Source organism: Saimiri boliviensis, chromosome 1 (genome assembly GCF_048565385.1).
Source record: "Saimiri boliviensis isolate mSaiBol1 chromosome 1, mSaiBol1.pri, whole genome shotgun sequence".
Classification (NCBI taxonomy): domain Eukaryota; kingdom Metazoa; phylum Chordata; class Mammalia; order Primates; family Cebidae; genus Saimiri; species Saimiri boliviensis.
The window spans coordinates 7,316,596-7,332,878 of NC_133449.1; the positions used below are offsets into that span (position 1 = coordinate 7,316,596).

General features: G+C 39.3%; 1 long non-coding RNA gene across 1 annotated transcript in view; it reads right to left on the reverse strand.

Annotated features, from left to right (window-relative positions):
* Positions 1–15,789, reverse strand: part of LOC141585723 (uncharacterized) — a 28,714-nt gene extending 12,925 nt beyond the window's left edge. Inside the window, exons 1-2 of the long non-coding RNA XR_012519391.1 lie at positions 15,703–15,789; positions 12,369–12,426 (exon numbers count right to left, since the gene is read on the reverse strand). This is a non-coding gene — a long non-coding RNA (uncharacterized LOC141585723). The remainder of the gene's footprint in view (positions 1–12,368; positions 12,427–15,702) is intronic.
* Positions 15,790–16,283: the final 494 nt, after the last annotated feature.

The window sequence follows — 16,283 nt, forward strand, 5'->3', positions numbered from 1 at the left end:
GACCAAGTTTTATTGTGCAGAGGAAGCTCTCAGATAGCAGACTTCAGAGACAGCAGATTGTGAAATGTTTCTTATTGGACTTAAAAGGGTGCCTGGCTCTAAGGTGACCATCTACTGGATCTGGAAAGGAAGGAAGGAATGAAAACAAAGGGGAAAAAGGAGTCTCCATAGAATGTGGATGTTTTCCAACAAGAGACTTTGAGGTGCAATTCCAAAGTATGGCAAGGAAATATATTTTGGGGTAAAACATTTTGATTTTTTCCCTTGTTATGCCAGAGTCAGATTGGAAAGTCAGCCCAGACATACAGGGTTAAATAAAACCCATCTGATGAGAATTTTTGCTTTGTAGGGTGTGACTCCTCAGACCCCTTAGACAGGAATTTGGGCAAGATTAAAAAAAAAAAAAAAAAAGAGAGAGCTTAGTCCTCAAACCTGAGCATAAAATCCAAACATTTTAACAAAGTCTGCTTCTAGCCCACCTCTCTCCTTCATCTTCTGCTACCCAGCACCAGCCCTACCCTTCCTTCTACTGACTGGAAGCAGCACTGGCCCCTCAATTTCAGGTCTTTGGGCAGTTTTTTTCATGGAGTGTGAGTCCCTCTGTCCCACTCCCTGACACTAAAGAAAACCTGAAGCAAAACAAAACAAAGGAGAAAGGTTTTGAAGGAATTAAATGAGTGTTACTTCGCTTGAAGTCTCGTTTTAGGGTTTCAGTGCCTGAATCCCCCTCACCTCCCACACGCAGAGCATCAGCTGGGTAGGGTCACCTGCCCAGTCCACCTGAACTGCCCTCTCAGAGTTCACACAGCCTTGAAATCAGGTTTTGCTTGCAAGTATAGTTCTGGGCAGCCTGAGGTTCTTTTAATTTTGTAGTCTGCTCTTTCTGCAGTGCCTAGCAGAGTTCTTGCAACATTAATGAGAGGGCAGGTAAATGAATTGGGATCTGCAAATGGGCCAGTCAACAAGAGAAGAAGCTGGCAGTGGGGAGCTGAAGAAATAAACATAAAAGCAGCACAAAGCAGAACACAATTGGGTTCTTGGTGAACACATCTGTGTTCTTGGAGAAATTGATGGTCAGGACAGGGAAGACAGAGGAGGCAGGAACAAGTAGTATCATAGGAAGGACTAGGTGGGAGGACAGCAGGTCAGGGGCACCCTGGGGGAAGCACAGAAAGCAAGTGAGTCTATATTTCTAAATCAAAGTGGTTTCCATGTTTCTTTATGTCAACTGAAGATGATTTGTTTTTAGATTTTCTTTTTGTTTAGGCCCTTAATCTTCAGTTACTGCTTTCAGCTGAATTCTAAAATTACTTAAATTAATTTAGCTTTTAATTGGAGACTTTAGGTTTGATGGATACCCTACAGTCATGGTTCTCAAACCTGAGGGTGTATCATCATCCCCTACAGAGCTTGGTAAGAAAAACAGAAATTACTAGACCTATCCCTGGAGTTTCTGACTCAGTGGCTCTAAGTCAAGGTCTGAAAATTTGCCTTTTTAACTGGTTTCCCAATGTACCTGACACTGCTGGCCTGGAGACCCCAGTTTGAGAAACACTGCACTACAGTACAAACTGTTTACTTTTCCAGCAATATTAGCTAAGCCAAGCAATATTTATTTGGGGAGAAGTATGTGGAATGCTACTAATGGCTCAAAAGCAGATGCAGATTTCCCAAGAAACTCAGTTTAAGCTCCATGCCCATGATTTTCATGGACCGCTGCCAAGACTCTCTCTGTACCTAATTTTGAGCCCATACAATTATATTTTCTTACTTATAGATCCCTACCTCCCCAGCCCACCACCAATTATTTGTATAAGCTTCAGGCTCCACATACTGCTGGCCTACCCTTGCTCCAAATATATATATATATATATATATATATATATATATATATATATATATATATGTATATGTTTAACTTACCTCTCTGGAGAGCCTTAGGTTTTTTTAAGCAGCCAAAGTCCTGGCCTATCGGTTCTTCCCTGAAATCAGATCCATTTCACAAGGCTTTCAGCTCCCATCTACTTTGGAACACTCTCCCTCTAGAATAGTTCACAACCTGGCTCCCACTGGCTCCCCTCTCCTGCTGTTCTCTCATTTCTCCTCTAGCCTTTGCTATTGAGCAAGTTGCCTCCACTGAATTTCTGATTTTTCTGTAGGGTAGTAGCACTTTGTGTCCTTCTGCCTCCATTAATTTGTCAGCATTGTTATCGATTCTTCAGCCTAGCTTAAAAAAGTGTAGTAGTAATAGTTTAAGCCACCGTTAACATGAATCCCATCTATTTATATGTGAATAGCTACCTTCCCACAATGATATGCATGCTAATTTTGTATGGGTTGATTTTGCTGATATTCCTGGATTTTTGCTGATGTATTAGGTGTCGGTTCAATATATCATGATAAAAGAAAATCAGAGTTCAATAGGAATAGCATGGTCTGTAATGGAAAGAGCAGAACAACACTCTCACAAAGGCTTAGAAATCTCTTCTAAAGAAGTGTGCTCTAGGAGCAATAGGAGTATCTGTATTATTGTCTGACAAAATCTGAGGAGCACCTTGTCAAGGACAACAGCACAGAATAGGATCAATTTAAGACATGCAGTTATACAATATAAGACCCCAAAATCCTTAAATGACATGAGCACATGCAAGCCTTCAAGACAGCTTTGCATTGCCAGCCGGAGGATGCTCCGAGGCCAGCATCAGCATTATTAAGAGAGCTATGTAAAGACATCTTCCTGGATCAAATGTGCCAGGATTTTTGCTCACTTCTTTGTTTCCCTGTTCCTTCCCATTTGCTCCTAATTTCTGCATCAAGCACAAGGTAGAAGGAATCTGAGATGAAACTTTGTATCTGATCAACTACAAAGAAGTTTTCTAGCATCTGTTGAGCTCAACTAGTAAGCACAATTTATAAAACAGGGAATGACTAACCCCTGTAACCATTTTAATGACCCTAAAATAAAGTGCTTAGAGCAACATCTGTCCCAGCAGCTGGGTTCTCTGCATGAGTGGGCAGAGCGACACATTGGGACAAATTCTGTTCTCCCTTTTGACAGAAACAATTGCAGCAGATCATTTTTATCGTAATCAATTTAGGTACAGTTTCTTGGAAACCATCTGTGTAGTGTTCATAGATTGTGCTTAAGAATTTAAATGTGTATATTTTTGGTCGCTTGATGTAGCATCTGCTAATGGCCACATAAGTTCCACTTTTTATGCAGAAAGCTGTTTCCTTGTAAAGGGATTAGTAGAATGACTACTTGATTTTATCCTTTTAACTACCCAATAAGCTTCTGCAGTTTGAATGACATCCGCCAGTGTTAGTTGTAGAATTAATTGCCTAAAAAAATAAAAACTGGAATTGGAATTATAAGACCAACAAAGGCTTAGTGAAACATTTTAATGTATTTCTATCTCTAGCTCATAATTTTAAATTAATATGGTTCTGTATGGGCAATTGAAACCAAAGAAAAACATAGCTTTTGATAACAACTCTTTTTCTTCCATCTTTTCCAGTATTCATTTGTGGCTTTTACAGCTATCAGTTAAATAACTCTATGAAGAAATCAAATGGCTAAATCAGCCAACATTGACTTTAGCTTTGAGAATAATTTTAGAATCATGTTAAAAGAAAATTGCTCTTAAAATACAAGATAATGAAAACTGAGTGGCTTTGGTGTAGATATAAAGGATTTACCTTAAAAAATGCTGTCAGCTGTATTTTGGGGATGAAGTGAATTCTATAATATACCTGAGTCTTTACAACACGTTTTGAGTAGAGAGATTCCTAGTCTTGCTTGAGAATTACTCATGAATTTAGAAAAGACATTGCTATCCAGATAATCCAGAATAATGTTGGATTTTCATAGTTTGGAAAGAAATGTTTTTTTTTTTTTTTTCTATTGTTATTCCTGATAACAGGCATGCTTGGCCTCTTCTCTACTCAAAGTATTTGAAACCACTAAACCACAAACCTAAGTAGATTAACAACTGGCTAAATAAATAAAGAAAATAATGTCAGAATTCAAATTGTGTGAGAATATACAAGTCTTAAGCTTTGCTTTCATAATTTTTATTTTCATGGAATACTAAGCAGAAACTTAGAAGGAGTATATGTTTTGTATTCAACCCTAAAAACACGTATTAAGTGCCTATTATGTCTGTGTGAAGTGCTGGAGTTATAGGTTGAGTGAGAAGCAGTTCCACCAGTGAGGTGTTCCCCAGCTAGTGTAGAGGAAAAAGCAGTCTGGAACTGGGATGGTTTCCTCTGTGTTCTCAAGGTTCTATTACAGATGTACCTCCATTTGGCACAAACATTGAGTGGTCTGGGCAGCAATCAACCTGATTGGATTCATCTCTTTTCCTTTCACTCCCCTGTGGTGAACAGTCTTGGTTTTCGAAAGAGTAAGTAGTGAACTGCTTGTGATTGTATGCAGGTGATCCTAATAATCAATTATTATTGTTTATTAAGTTGGTTGTATGGCTTTGCACTAGGTAATTGAACCAGTAATAGAATGTGAAATGAGGACGGCTAATAAAAATGTTTCTTTGTTAATTTCTGTCCCTGAAGTTTGCAAATCGTGTACTCACCAAAGCGTGAAGAAAGAAAGAAAGATGGTGGTCACACAGGGTTGAGTTCAAAATAAGCACAATAGAGGGGAGGGATCACATTTTCCAAGGAGGGTTTTGCTATAGATAATTTGAGTGTATTTCAGGAAACATATTAGCAGAAGTAATTTATGGTAAGTTCTGAATATGGCAGGAGGTGAGATTACTTCAAGCATGTGCCATTTTTGGCTCCCTGGTCTAGAGAAGTTCTTTCTACCCAAACTATCAATCAGCTAAATCATTTTCAAACTTAATTAGATGAAAGAATTTGGTCCTATGATTTGAATGTGTTGGAAGGTGTCCAGGCTACTAGAAACGTTATTTCAATAATACCCGTCTATGCCATCTGTAAGAATCACACCAAACAGACTTAATGCAGATGAACATAATACAAAACAGAACCTACAGCCGAAGAGGGAAACAGAGTTCATGCAGACATACACAGACACACATGGACACACATGGACACACACGCTCCTCAGATCCTGTGGAAACACACAGTGACATGTAGGGGCCACAGACAAAGTGAGCAGCAGCAGGCAGGAAAGAAACTTAAAGAAAAGGCTTCCTCCATTTTGAGATCAACATTCCTCCAAAAATAGTTTCATATTTCAAGCTTCCAATTAGTCTTTTCTCAGATTATCTTTTGGGATGTGGTCCTTCGGAAAAGTACATTTTTCATTTAGATAGATATGTGTGTGTTTGCGTTTCTAAGTGTGTGATGTCAATATTCAGTCATACTTTAAAGCAGTGTTTCTTTTCTCAGGAGTAGAAATCAAAGGTTGTCTGGTGCTTTTGTGGAAAGACTTATGCCTACTTACCAGCTTAGACTTGATTATCCAGCATCTTCTGGGGCATGGAAGGTGAGAGATTTGATACATATAATATGTCTACAAAGACATGAATACTACCAGGTAGACAATATGGGCACTGTGAGAATGCCTGCTGTGTCTGTTTATGGAAAGAAAGACTCCTTTCGATTGGAAGATTAAGGAAGTCTTTGGATGAGAGAGATGATGTTTTGGGAAATCTTTCCTTGAAGAAGGGGTATTCTACTTGACATGTACAAGGTAGGTAGATTTGGACTTGCAGGTGATGAGAACAGAAGAAGCAAGAGCTAATAATTCCTGTATCTTCTTGCCTGAAAGTCAGGCAAGAAGCTATTATTAGTAATTTTTTTTTTTAAGACAGAGTCTCGCTCTGTTGCCCAGGCTGGAGTGCAGTGGTGCGATCTCCACTCCCTGCAGCCTCCACCTGCCAGGTTCAAGCAATTCTCCAGCTTAAGATGGGGTTCTGTGGTGTTGGCCAGGCTGGTCTCAAACTCCTGACCTCAAGTGATCCACCTGCCTTAGCCTCCCAAAGTCCTGGAATTACAGGTGTGAGTCATTCTGCATGGCCCATGTTAGTAATTTTTAATAGCTGAGGGCTGAAAACACCAAAGATTTTGAGGCAATTTAACTCACTTAGAGGTTCACTAAGGGCTGAGGTGCCCAGGGTTCCTGCTGTACAAGTTTTTGTTTTGTTTTTAATGAAACATTGTGTGAGGCATTGATTCTCACACAGCCCTGTTCTTGGACAAGCAACATGATCATCACCTGGACATTTCTTAGAAACATAAATTCTGGGTCCCTACTCAAAACAAAACAGAAACTCAAGGGATTGAGGCCAGCAATCTAGGTTCTAACAAGCCCCACAGGTGTTTCTGGTGCTCTCTAAACTTTGAGACCCAGCATGAAATCCTGCTGATAAAATGTCCCTTCTGTTGGCAGAACTTACTGATCCTTACCTTTCTTCCTTATACAGTCAGGGCCAGGTTACCCTGCTTTTCATGTGCCTTCACAGAGAACTCTGATAGGTGCTCATCACTGGCTATATTTTTAGGAGACTTTTGGTAGTTAATATTACTAAATATGTTTGCTGCTTTGACTTACAAAACAACAAAATATGGCAATGCAATGAGCTGGTACCATAAGGTCAAAAATCATATCTTCACCCTGCTGAGCTCAAGACAGCCCACACCTTTAAGGGCCTTGGTGTTAGGGAAGGGGGAATCCAGTAGGTGCTCAGGAGCAGGTGACACAAAGGTTAATTCTAGAATATAGGTGTTGCTCACGCTCTTTGCAGCCTCATCCCTTCAGTTAAACTACAGGACCCTCAAGGGACTATTACATGCCTTGTGCAGGGTAGTTAGATGAGGTCAGTAGCTCTTCTAAAGAAGTCTGTGTGGCTGAACACTGACTCAAAGCCGTGTTGCACTGGGTTTTGGTCCACAGTGGTGAACTTGAGTCGAATGACCTTTTATAGCTTTCCCTTCTGATGCTCTGTTCCCTGCCACTGGGGGCTGGCCCTAGCAGTTAGGTTGGTGCAGAAGTTATTGCTGCTTTCACGATGACTTGTAATGTAATAGTGTGTTCCTTGGGTGCAGTGGGACAGAAGAGTGATGCTCTGCACTGAATCCACTACCCTTGCACTAACCCTCTGTTTCCTTTTTCTCAGTTCACTTGGGGCTGGCCCTATCAATTAGGTTGGTGCAAAACTAATGGCTGCTTTCACCATGACTTTTAATGACTAAAACTGCAATTACCCTTGCACCAACCTAACACACATAAAGGCAAGCTGCTAGTGGAACTGAGCTACCTACCCCCAGCTGGAGTGAAATGATGTTAATGTTCAGAGTGACCTTGGAGAATGTACATGTCTACTCACTCATTGTTCTGATTGCCAGACCAAAGGCCAGAAGGTGAGGGAGCTTGACCAAGGTCAACCGGATACCGGAATGCAAAGATGGTGGTCGGTGGGTCGGCAGCTCAGTGTCATTTCCCTCCAACGTCCGCCTCCTCGAACACAGACTGTGCCAAATGGCCAAGAGCGAGATGAGAAGCTCGGTTGTTTCTGTGAACAGGTAGTTCGACACAGTGCCCAGAGCACACGGGGAGAAAGAGGGAGGGGACCCCCTCACCCCACCCAAAGGAAGCAGCTCTAGCCAGCCATGGCTACATGAAGACACTGGCCCAGGGTTGGCAGATCCTCCTTTTTTTTTTTTTTTTAATGTGAAAACCTCCTGGTTTTTAAATGCTGTCGCAAATGAAAAATGATTGTATAAGATAAACAAACATGTTTATAGGTCTGATGGGGGCCATGGGCCACCAGTTTGAAAACACCACCGTTTCAAGTGAAGTTGTGCCCCACACTGTCTTTTCTCATTTTTTTCTCAGTTCTCTTAGTTTGAAGCCATCTCTTTTCCAGCCCTCCTGCCTAGAGCAACATCTGCTCTCATCTCTATGACCTACTTTTGTTAGCATCATTCTTTTTGCCTGTTATGTAGAACGTCTCTTCCATATCTGGTCCGACTTAAGCATCTTTTGAGATCCAAGTCAAGTCACACCGCCACCGTGAAGCCTTCCTGGGCAGCCTATACTGGTTGGGGACCCTGGCATTCTCAATAAACACCACTTCTGGTGCTCAGCAAACAGTCAGTGGCAGGGGTGGGTCTACGCAACAGATTAGAATCACCTATTAGAGGACCTGAAGTTCCCGTCTCACCTCCAGCAATTCTGGTTAAAATGGCCTGAGGAGGGACATAGGGTTATTTATTTGTTTTGTTTTGTTTTGTTTTCTCCAAAAGTAATTTCATTTTGCTAGAGTTGAAAAGTATTGAGATGGATAATAATAAGTTACTCCTGGGCATATTTTGATTAATCAGGTAGATCATAATTACCAAAAAAAAAAAAAATCCCTACAAAGGGCAGGGAGGAGGTTTTATATTTATATTTTACTCATAAAGGAACTGGTACAGTGCCTTACCTATAATAGATGTTCCATTAATCCACATATCAACTAGCAGTTTTATATTCCACATATGGCCAACGAGCATGGGTTTGGCCTGAGTTGTTTATACTCTGTAACTTCCTATGTTAAGGATTCTTGGGTTTCGACGTTGCAAAGCATAGTCCATGCATGAAATGATTCAGGACAAGAAACTAGGACCATTTTATACAAAGATTTTTCTTCTTCTCTTCTTTCTGTTTTCTGGTCTTAGCTGATGACCCTGGTCACAACATCTTACATAAACACTACTGGAAGAAAGGGCTGTGTGCGCTACGGGGGCAATGGGACAGAAGGGTGATACTCTGCACTGAATGCTTAGGATGTTGTCTACTAAGTCCTTAGAGTGTTGTCCCCTTTTTGAGGCATTAGTTTGGTCCCAAGAATGAATTCTAACAGCAGATATAAAATGCCAAATTAACTCTGGGTATGCATAAATATTTCTTGCAATGTTACCTGTGATAAATAAAATTAAATAGCCAAAATTTCCAAATCTACATGGTAAAATATTATGTGTGTAGCCATTAAAAACATTTTAAAAAATTCTCACTGGACTAGTATATAGGCTGAATTGACTTTATAATAGTAAATTTGTTTATCTGTTCAATCAAACACATATGTATTGGAATCGACCCTGTACAAGGCACAGACCTATGATAGTCATAATCTACATGGTATATTCCTAAATATTATAAAATGTTGCTGCTTTTATGAAAATGTCTCAAGTTTTTTTCATCATATTTTCTGAGTTGATTTGAGGAAAGCCACTAGAATGTCTATGTGTATTTTCTATTTACTTTTAATAATTTCAAAGTAGCAAAAATAGCTTTTATTTTCTTTTAGGTTTTTTCTTTGGGCTTATTTTCTGGGTAAGTTTCTTTGCAAGAAATAATTTTGTTACTTGGATTGTAAAAAGTTATATTTACTAATTGTATTTAATGTTTTTGTTGATAGCTTGGACAGCTTAGAGATGAGGAAAATGGTAGGAAACAAATATCACTATCAGGTTTCCATCTTGAGCAACTGGCTAAATGGAGAAGACTTTTAAAAAGATGGGAAAGTCTGTAGGTAAGTAGGATTGGGGATGAGAGTGTGAGGTCATGGGTTCTACTTGAGGCATTTGAAGGCTGAGATTTCTGAGAGACACCCAAACTGAAATATAAAGGAGGCAGTTGGCTTTGTAAGTACAAAGGCATGAAATATGCATTGGAATCACCAGTCTAGATCTGGTATTAAAAACTCAAGGCATATTTGAGATCACACCTGTAAAGTGTGGTACAGAAGCTATTAGAGGAGAAACATACTTAAGAAAGAGCTCTAAAGTGTTCCAATGTTTAGTATTTGAGAAGAATGGAAGAAAATATATAACTTCATATATATGTTTATAAATGCATATATATGTGTTTATATATGTTTTTATATATATCACCTTATACATTATTCTTTTAGAGTACTTAACACATCATTTTGTGTGTTTTCTTTTTTATGTGTCTGTGTCTGCACTAGAATGTAACTCAGTGGCAAGTATCTTTCTCACTCATCTCTGTATCCATATTGTTATTTGATTGGATACCAAGTAACAGATGGATAAATAAGTGACTCAATGAATGAAAGAAAGGAAGATGCCATCTAAAATACTAGCAAGTATGATCCAGGGGCATATACAGACATTTTATCTTTTGACATAGAAGTTCCCAGCAATACAGTTATCATTCAACATTAAAATAACTTACAGGGCCTATTATAATCATATTATAGATGAAGTGATAAAAACAACATGGTCTTCTTGGTAGAAAGAAAAACATTTGAAAACATGTACTTGTTTAAAGAACCATTGATAGCAATCTAGGAATAGAAGTCTGATAAAATGTAACTATTCAAAATACAAATAAAATGTTATAGGTAATGGCAAAATTTTAGAAGCATTTGTATTTAAATTAGGAGCCAGAGAGATATTCTTGGTATTATAATTACCATTCAGTAATCTTATCCAATGCAATAAAACAAGAAAAAAAAAACTACTAGAAGAGACATTAGAATAATGATTTGCAGGTATTTTTTAAAGTCATCCTCACAAGAGTTTTCATGGAATTAAAAAAATATGTAACTGAATCTAAAATTCATAGATGAAATTGAAGGTACAGATTATCCAAAAAAAGTTTGGAAATTTAAAAAAGCAAGGCTATAAATTATTCAATTAAATATTCCTCAAGATTTTTAATAAAACTAAAGTAAAATAAACAGTATTATATTGATAAAGAGATAGACAAATACATTAGCAAAACTAAACAGAGATTTTGGAAACTAATCAAAAGTGAAGGTGAGAACTTTGTGTGTTTTAGAGATCCAGTGAAAGGATATATTATTTAATAAATGACTTTAGGAAAATTGGCTTTCCTTTTGGCTAAAAGGATGAAAATTAGACTCCCAAATTTATATGCATATGTGTTCCATATATATATATATATATATATATATATATATATATATATTCCAAATGGATTAAATATGTAAACGTGAAGACTATATGTTTACTGTGTTAGAAGAAAACAGAGAAGACTATATTTATGACCCTTGAGTTAAAAAAAAAAGTTCTAAACAAGAAACAAAATACACAACTCATTAAGAAAATGATTAATCAATCAGACTACTAAAAATTATATCTATATAATAAAAGGAACCACAAGTTATACAACAAGTCAAAGCATGGAAGAAATTATCTACAAACCCAAAGGACAATTAAGCATGTAATTGTACAAATGCCTATAAATCAATAAGAAAAAGAAACTAATAAAAATGACCAAAAGACATGAATAAGTGTAGGAAATTAATTATAAATTAAGATGTACAATAATGCACAGTCTTATTTGTAATCAGAAAAATATGCAAATTAAAGCAAGAAGAAGATGCTAATTTTAGAACCATTAGACTGATCATCATTTAATTATATGAAAATATGAAATGTAGGTAAAGATATGAGGGAGGAGAAAACTCACAGACACTGATGAAAGTACAAACATGTACAACCGCTATCAAGTAATTCAATCACTTGATCCAGTAATTCAGTTTTCAATGTATAACTTTAGGGGAAAACTCTTGTATATGTGGGCCAGGAATTACATACAAGGATACTCATTGAATCACTGTTGATTTAACTATCTAAATGCCCCTCAATAACGGGATGCATATGTGCACTGTTTAAATATCTTTGTCCTATTACTCTACAGCTTCTAAAAGGAATGAAACAAAGCAACATTGATAGATCTTAAAAGCATTGTTTATGGAACAAGCAAGTAGCAAGGAGTTCCACAGAGTACAAGTGCAAAATCTAAAACTAGGCAAAGAATCCCTCTTATTCATGAGGACAAAAAGGATGTGGTGAAGTGTGAAAACACGAGCTGGAGAGATAGACATCAGATTTGCAATAGGCATTGCATCTTGGGAGGGAGAAAGGTGAATGCGGACTGTGTGAAATACAACTTTATCTGTAAAATTCTATTTCTGATTAAAGTAATTTGAGCTAAAATTAGCACCATTATTTCAGTGTTGTGTATGTGACATTTTGTTATACATTTTCTACCATTTATTTTAAACACAGAGAAAGAAGGGGAGGTAGAGTCAGGGCTGTAGTACAGGCTCAGTTCAAATATACAGGGACTGAGGACACAGCTCAGCTCTGGCTGAGATCTGCTGTGTTTGATCAGCAAAGCAAGGCAGCTGACCAGCTGGGTGGACCGGAGAGACTGAGCTGTACCCTGGGGCTGCAGTCCCCAACCTGTTTGGCACCAGGGATTGATTTCGTGGAAGACAATTTTTCCACAGACCTGGCAGTCAGTGTGACAGTGGGATGGGGGCATTCAAATACATTGTATTTATTGTGCACTTTATTTCTATTATTATTACATTGTAATAGGAAATAATCATACAACTCACCATAATGTAGAATCAATGAGAGTCCTGAGCTTATTTTCCTGCAACTGGCCAGTCCCACCTGGGGGTGACGGGAGATGGTGACAGATTATTAGCCATTGGATGCTCATAAAAAGCAGTCAACCTAGATCCCTTGCATGCAGAGTTCACAACTGGGTTTGCACTCCTATGAGAATCTAATGCTGCCATTGATCCAACAGGAGGGAGTGCTCAGGTGATCATGCAAATGATGGGGAGCAGCTGTAAATACAGCTGAAGCTTTGCTTTCCTGCTGCTCACCTCCTGCTGTGAGGCCCAGTTCCTAGCAGGCCATGGACCACTACCAATCCATGGCCCAGGGATTGGGGATCCCTGTCCTAAGAGACAGAAGGGCTTGTACACCTGCTGGTTGGAAGAAAGCTCCCTACAAAAGGCCCATCTGAGATGTATTCAATGTTGGCCATGCAATGGACACCAATGATGTGCCATAGTGTGGGTAAGACTGGCTAGTTCAGGAGCTGAGTGGAGGAGATCCTGCAGAAATAGGACACTAGTGATTCTGTCTTATAGTAAAACAAACAGCTTCTCTATTTCTAAGGGTGATTACTGAAGTTTCATTCCACAAATTGCTAAACATAGAAAAAAATCCTTTGAAAAATCTTACCAGGAATATTTGAGAGGGACCATCAGGAAGCTGTCTGCATGACTTTAAGGGTTCAGAGTTGATAACCCAATTCTTAGTATTTATTGGTACTTGGGTTGGTGCCATACCTCCCAAGCAATAAGTATTCTCGATTAGCTCTGAGCCATAGCAGATGGTGAGTAGTTTAGAAATCTGATTTGTCTCTAGCACTCTGTTTTAGGGGAGTGGCTTTGACAGGTCAAGTATGATGCTCAGCTTTGATAGAGAGCTTGTCACTGAGGGCAGGATATTTGGGTGGCAATCATTCATGTGCGTAGAGGAGGAAACTGGGTTTTTGCCCCTCACACTGTCCTTCTGCTTAGCCTGACTTTCCAAAGACTTTGAGCAGCACATTACAAGTCAGAAAATGGGATAGTTGTGTAAGTTATTAAAATGTTTATAAGTCTATTTGTTCCTGGAGAATTTATTCTTTAGCCTCCACATCTAGTAATATTTGAAATATTCAGGTGGATCAAGTTGTGCCCACAAAACAAAGTAAGTTAACAGTGACATGTCCTCGGCTTTCAGTAAAAGGTATTAGAACCTGCAGTGCTGGACAGATGTTGCAGACACTTGACTGTGACGTTTCATCTTCTCATCATACAGATACATTTTTTATTTTTTTTCAAATTCATATGCCAGAAAATGTGTTATTTTTCTTGAAGAACTGACCTTTTTTTGTTCTCTTTCACTGTGTTGTGCAAAACATAGGACTCATCTCTGGAGTTGGGATGCAATTTGGAATTGCCAACATAAACTTTTATGCATCACATGTTCTTAAATAAATTACTTAACTCCCTCTGCCTCAGTTTCCTCATTTGTTTAATGGCATTACTAATAGAGTCTCTCTTTGTACAGAGTATTGTTAGGGACCAAATGAGTTAGAACATGAGAAATGGTTAGAACAGAACCTAGTTTGTTGTATGCATTCAATAAATTCCTATCACTATCAGACAGAAAGTGATTACCGTAATGAACATATCACCTATTTTTAGTTTGGTGACTGCACGGGCTCCATGGCCTGAGTGTTTATGTGCTGGCCGCCCCAGCCACCTCGTACTTTCCAAGGCATTGCTTAGAGCATCTTACTTTTAGTTTTCCATTTTAAAAAATTTCTTTTCAGTGACCTTCCATTTTCTGAATATAAAGGATTAGAACAGAGTGCGTAAGTGTGTGTGTGTGTGTGTGTGTGTGTGTGTGTGTGTGTGTGTGTGTTCTTATGTGCTGGAAGTGTGCAGAAACAACACCTGAGTAAGCAACAGTGCCATTCCCCTTAGTTGATGAAAATAGGCAAGGAAATCCCACCGAGGACAGCCACTGGGCACCTCCTGGCACACGGACCCCAGGTGCTGAAAAGCGGCATCTTCTTGTAGGCCCATAGCAACCTTGTTTTTGGTGAAAAATAGGTGGTAAAAGTTAAAAAAAAATTCTATACATTAGGCAAGACAGTGAGGGACATGGGTGAAGAGTTGAGGAGGAAAAGAAGTTGCTTTCTCTGAATTATTACATAAAAACTGACCGTCGTAAATTCTCAGGGAGAAATCTCAAGGTTAGGCTGTGATCATCTCAGGAGAAAATGCATTCGGTGAAAACCCAGAACCTGAGATTAACCTAAATCTTTCCTACAATTCAGACCTTCATCCATCACGACTGTCTAAGCCCCAGTTCTCTAAAATACTAACAGCAGAGTTCCCTTTCCAAAGGTGACTAAGGATTGAGAGGAGGGCATAGACATGATTCCTAAACTCAAAAAAGCAATCCCATAGAGGAGGTATCATCATTAGGCTCATTCACATTACTATTATCAATTTCTTTATTGCAGACAGGGTGATCTTTTTACAGCTGAAGATAAGCTGAGCCTGTAACTTCTCCCCAAAATGCAGGTAGAGCAGCCTTCTCCATGCTCTTTGGCCAGAGAAATAAAAGGAGTGGGAGAAAAGAACACTCCGGGAAGGAAATTGTACGGTGGGAAGCTCTGCAATTGTCCCTGCCTGTGTTCCCTCACAGCCAGCCTGGCTTAGGGTCATTAGCTTAATGAGCTATTGTATTTTTTCTCTTTCTCTCTAAAAAGTCTGCTGAAACATCCTCCCAGGAGCCAAATGAGGAGGCGAAGAAATAAACAGCAGCTGATAGCTGAGGGAGCTTAGCCAGAGAGCCCGTCAACTCAGGATGTCTGTCCCCTAGTGTGTGTGTGTGTGTGTGTGTGTGTGTGTGTGTGTGTGTGTGTGTGTCTGTGTGTGTGTAGGAGCAGCGATGTAGGGGAGGATGGACAGACAGAGAGACCTGTAGAAGAGGTCTCTCACACTGCAAGTGGGAGCAGCCTTCCAGAAGTTCTGGGGACCTGCCTTAGAGGCGGCTCTGGCTTTCAAGGAAGTAAAGCAAGAGCACAGCTAAAGTGAGAATGTGAGGTGATTTCCCTACCACAGTGATAAAGAAAACCATGGCACATTCCCCCACAAATGAGTCTTATCTTTAGATGTGACATTGGCCAAGTACAATGTTGGCTTATTTAAACTGAAATAAGTTACCGGACACATGTGACAGTAGATTTTGAGTGCTTCTTGAAAAAATACATGAGCTACTCGGTGGCCAACCGTATTATTCCATATTCATACTGCTATAAAAAACTGCTCAAGGCTGGGTAATTTATAAAGGAAAGAGGTTTAATTGACTCACAGTTCTGCATGTCTGTGGAGGCCTCAGGAAACTTAAAATCACGGCTGAAGGCGAAGGGGAAGCAAGGCACCTTAGTCACAAGGCGACAGGAAGGAGAAGTGCTGAGCCCAGGGGAAAGTGCTCCTTATAAAACCATCAGATCTCGTGAGAACTCACTCACTATCAGGAGAACAGCATGGGAGAAACTGCCCCCTTGATTCAATTGCCTCCACCTAGTCTCTCCTTTTATGCATGGGGATTACGGGGATTATAAATCAAGGTGAGATTTGGAGGCAAACACATAACCGTATCAACAACTATGGAGGCAACAGGGCCAGAAGAAATCCAGGAGGACAGAGCTCGGCCCTCACCAGGGGCCAACCCTTATCCTATCACAGACATCTACTCTCCATCCCCATCCAAGACCAAGCCACAACATTTGGGGAGTTTCTATTCCAGTTGTCTTCAAAATGTGTTTTTAACTGATGTTAATAACAGAGCCTCACTGTAGGAGATTTGAAAATTGAGAAAAAAGCAAAAAGGATGGAAACCACATTTAATCTTAAATCCTAAAAGGTTATTAACATCTTGATATATCTATC